General features: G+C 39.3%; 1 non-coding gene across 1 annotated transcript; it reads left to right on the forward strand.

Annotated features, from left to right (window-relative positions):
• The first annotated feature begins 3,957 nt into the window (after positions 1-3,957).
• LOC124965880 (U6 spliceosomal RNA) lies at positions 3,958-4,064 on the forward strand. Its single transcript, XR_007105263.1, has one exon. It is a non-coding gene; the product is annotated as a U6 spliceosomal RNA (small nuclear RNA).
• The last annotated feature ends 858 nt before the right edge of the window (positions 4,065-4,922 follow it).

A 4,922-nucleotide genomic window follows, 5' to 3' on the forward strand; every position in this document is an offset into this window, starting at 1 on the left:
TAATACCAGACCTTCAATGATAATATAGAGCAATAGTAACAAAAACGGCATGTTATTAGCACCAAAATAGACAGGTAGATCAATGGTACAAAAGCGAGGACACAGAGACAAATCCAAAAAAAAAAACAGTTTTCTCATACTAGACAAAAATGCCAAAAACATACAATGGAGAAAAGATAGCCTTTTCAAAAATGGTGCTGGGAAAACTGGAAATCCATGAGCAGCAAAATGAAACTAAACACCTATCTCTCACCTTACACAAAACTCAACTCAAAGGAGATCAAATTAGACCAAAGACCCTGCACCTTAGAGAAGAAAAAGTAGGCCAGAATCTTCATCATGTCAGCTTTGGCCCAGACTTCCTTAACACGACTCTCAAAGCACAAGAAATAAAAGCAGGAATCAATAATTGGGAAAGATTCCAACTAAAAACTTTTTCTCAGCAAAAAAACAATCAACAAAGTGAAGAGAGAGCCTACAGAGTAGGAGAAAATCTTTGCTACACACTCCAGATACAGCACTAACCTTCAGAATCTATAAAGAATTCAAAAAACTTTACACTAAGAATACAAAGAACCTAATCAATAAATGGGCAAAGGAAATGAGCAGACACTTCACAGATCTATAAGCAATCAACAGATATATGAAAAAGTGTTCATCATCTCTAGAAATAACAGAAATGCAAATCAAAACTACCCTAAGATTTCACCTCACCACAATTTGAATGTCTATTATCATGATTACAAGCAACAACAGGTGTTGGTGAGGATGTGGGGGAAAAGGTACACTTATACATTGCTGGTGGGGTTGCAACCACTCTGGAAAGCAGTGTGGAGATTCCTTAGGTAATGTGGTATGGAACCACCATTTGACCCAGCTATCCCACTCCTTGGCCTATACCCAAATTACTTAAAATCAGTATATTACAGTGATGCAGCCACATCAATGTTTATAGCAGCTCAATTCACAATAGCTAGATTGTGGAATCAACCTAGATGCCCTTCAATAGATGAATGGATAAAGAAACTGTGGTATATATACACAATGGAATATTATTCAAACATAAAGAAGAATAAAATTATGGAATTTACAGGTAAATGGATGAAGTTGGAGAATATCATTCTAAGTGAGATAAGCCAATCCCAAAAAACCAAAGGCCAAATGATTTCTCTGATAAGTGGATGAGGATACATAACAGGGAGTGGGGGGAGGCACGAATGGAGGAAGGATGTATAGAGGAAAATGAGGAAAGGGGTGGGTGTGGGGAGAGGAAAAAGAATGAAACAAACATCTATACATTATATACACGTATGATTATGCAAATGCGGGACTCTTCTTCAGGTACAGAGAAACAAAAGTTGTATTCAATTTGTGTACAATGAATCGAAAAAAATATAATTGCATTATAAAATTTTTAAGAAGTATTTCAAGAATTAAACTTGTTATGTTCTCTACCTTTTTTCCTAAACTAGGTATGGGACACAAACATTGCATAGTGAATGCTGAAATCAATTTTATGATGTATCCAAGAGAGACACCATGGCAAAACCCTTCTGGAACACAAAAGGGAAACCAGAGCAGCTTCATGGTTCTCAGCATTTTCTACCACAAGGCTTTGGGGGACCCTTAGAACATAAATGCTGCCAGCTGTTCTGGGGCCTGCCCTCCCTGCACACTGAGTCCCTGGTGACTACTGCCTGGGCCTCTAAGAGTTCTTCCTCTGCATGATCTAATGCTGTTACAATTAACAATGTCTCTGACCCATTGCCAGTTCAATCACAGGCTGAAGAATCTCCACAGATTTTCCAGGACCAGGACTTATCCAACTATGTGGCCCAATTCCAATTCTTAATGCAAACATTGCCCCCATCTGTGGCTCAGGTTCAGAACAATACCCACCTCATATCCTCTCTTCAAAACCTACCACCTTCTTCTCCACCCCATAATAAGACCCATAGAACAATTTGCTCTACATCCCAGGAGGATGTATGGCCTCTCATCCCAACTGAAAATCAGCATGTGGAAAGACCCCTGCAGAAACAACAGAAACACAAGAAGGTTTTACCCTCTTCACTTCAAAAGTCTCAGGAAGCACACAGCCAATCCACTCTCAACTATTGCCAGAAGAGTTGGCCTTCCCTGACTCCCAAGTCTGCCCCCAAACTTTCTGGGTATTCTAACAGCACCAATATCCAGAAGCAAACACAGCAACACAGTCTAGAGAGGTTCATTACAGATAAACACCAGGCAGGCTCTCCCTACAGATTTCCAGCATCCCAGGACTTCACACAGCCTCATGGCAAATTGCCAAGGAAGTCCTGTGGGTGCCAATCAAAAGATAAGCATGGTCCTTTCTGGTTTCCCAGCCTGCTGAACTTGCTTGTTAAAGCAGAAAATGTGTGCATAAGGTGACATCCACATGCTCCAAAAGATCCCCTAAGGGCCAAAAGTAAGACATAGAGAGGGACCCAGAATATCTGCAGTGGAATTCAAGAAGTACTGGAAGATGAAAATAAGAATTCAGAATTGAACTTGATGAGTCCAGTAAGTGTGACTCAGGAAGTGACATATCTATGGGTTCAAGCAAAAAATGTCTGGGAAAAAATGCTGCAACATCATCTAATCAGAAAGTTGATACAGATCAATGATGGCATTATCCCTGTGTATGTGCGTGGATCCTGGCTCATTGAGACTTCTTTCAAAGAGACCGCTGGCACAGAACATACATTGAGAGACCTCACATAGAAACTTGTGCAGAGGCACCATAGAGTGACCTCCCACAAGCTACCAGGTGGCAGCACAGTGCCCTCTCAAGGAGACCTTACACAGTAATTCCCATAGGACCTCATATTGCTCCACATACCCAGAGAATCTCCCACAGAAATTTTATAGGTTTTCCACAGGATTCTTCCATAGAGAACTCACCCAGAGACAACACACAAAGACCTCCCTCTATGTCAGAAATGTGACAGAGGTCATTCAAAGAGAACTCCTACAGTGCCTCCAAGACTTACAAAGTCCTCAGTCTTACACAGGGACCTCCCCCTACATACACAACCCACAAATACAGTACATAGAGATATCTCCCACAACAGAGACATCACAGAAGATTCTTGCAGAGAATCCATAAACCTAACTTCAAAAAGACCTCACACAGATTTCAAGAGATCCCCCACTCAGACACTTCATAGAATTCCCAAAGAATCCTCACATATAAAGACCTTTCACAGATACTTCCCACAGAGATGCCACACCCATTCCTCTTCCAAGTGGATCTGAAACCACTTAGTCAACTGGAGGCACAAGAGGGACACCACAGCCTATCCTCCTCCCAGAACCCCGAGACACTGTCAACATGGCCTTTCAAATGGTGTTCTCTGCTTGGGAAAAGTCCTCAAGAACTTCTGTTCTTTTGCAATGCCACTGCCTCTGAACAAAAGAAATACAGATTCCAAATACAGACCAGTAAAATTCCTTTCTCTACAGGTTTACAGTAGCCTTAGCTCTGATCCACTGTTTAGAGAATCACAAGTTTTAAACATCAATAAATGCTGCCAACCTTCAGTGACAGAAATCTTATTTGTCCAGCTTTAGTTATTGACAAATCAAATGCATCAATGTCACATTTTATTTTACTGGAAAAAAGAACTGAATTCAAGGTGGTTGTCCACTTTGGAACCAAAATAAAGACCTGTATCAAATGGACTCTAGGCATGAAATAAACCATCAAAGAGGCATTTGGACTCACATCCACTAGGGCTGTCCAACTAGCACAGTATTCGGCACATAGCAGATAGTATCAAGTTGGAGAATCTGATTTACTTTCAAATGAAAGTAGCTAAGAATCATGGGAAGATTTTATGCAAATGAGAGTTCTGGCAATATTCTTATTTTAGCCTCTTGGAAGACTATATTTAGTCCTTTATAGTTATAATGTTTTCTTAAAAATGTGGTAGAGTGCTTGCTTCGGTAGAACATGTACTAAAATTGGAACGATACAGAGAAGATTAGCATGGCCCCTGTGCAAGGATGACACACAAATTTGTGAAGCATTCCATATTATTATACAGCCTCATCAATGTTCATAACTGCTCAATTCACAATAGCCAGATTGTGGAACCAACCTAGATGTCCTTCAATTGATGAATGGATAAAGAAACTGTGGTATATATATATACAATGGAATATTATTCAGCCATAAAGAATGATAAAATTATGGCATTTGCAGGCAAATGGATGAAATTGGAGAATATCATGCTAAGTGAGATAAGACAATCTCAAAAAACCAAAGGACGAATGATTTCGCTAATAAATGGATGATGACACATAATGGGGGGTGGGAGGGGTTAGTGTTAGGGTTAGAGTTAGGGTTAGGGAGGGGGGCAAGAATGGAGGAAGGAAGGACTGTATAGAGGGAAAAGAGGGGTGGGAGGGGTGGGGGGAAGGGAAAAAATAACAGAATGAATCAAACAACATTATCCTATGTAAATTTATGATTACACAAATGGTATGCCTTTACTCCATGTACAAACAGAGAAACAACATGTATCCCATTTGTTTACAATAAAAAATAAATAAATAAATGTGGTAGAGCCCTCAAATGATATTACACACTTCTAAAACATAAAAGCATTAATATTCAGTTAACATAGCTGAAACTGATGGACAATTAGAAGATTTCATTTTGAAAAGAATTCTAAGAGATGCACATTTCCTAAGACTCAGTCAAACTCTGTTAAATATTCATTATAGGGCAAAAAAGGACACATTTCATCAAAGGGTTTAGAATCCCTCAAAATATATCACTAACCATTAGAGCCTAATGAAAATACTAGTAAGGAATATTTCAACATCTGAATTGAGAAAACTGTACATTTAATTCATATTTATAGAACAATCCATAATTAAAATCTCAAAGGAGG

The sequence above is a fragment of the Sciurus carolinensis genome, chromosome 15, assembly GCF_902686445.1.
Source record: "Sciurus carolinensis chromosome 15, mSciCar1.2, whole genome shotgun sequence".
Lineage (NCBI taxonomy): Eukaryota > Metazoa > Chordata > Mammalia > Rodentia > Sciuridae > Sciurus > Sciurus carolinensis.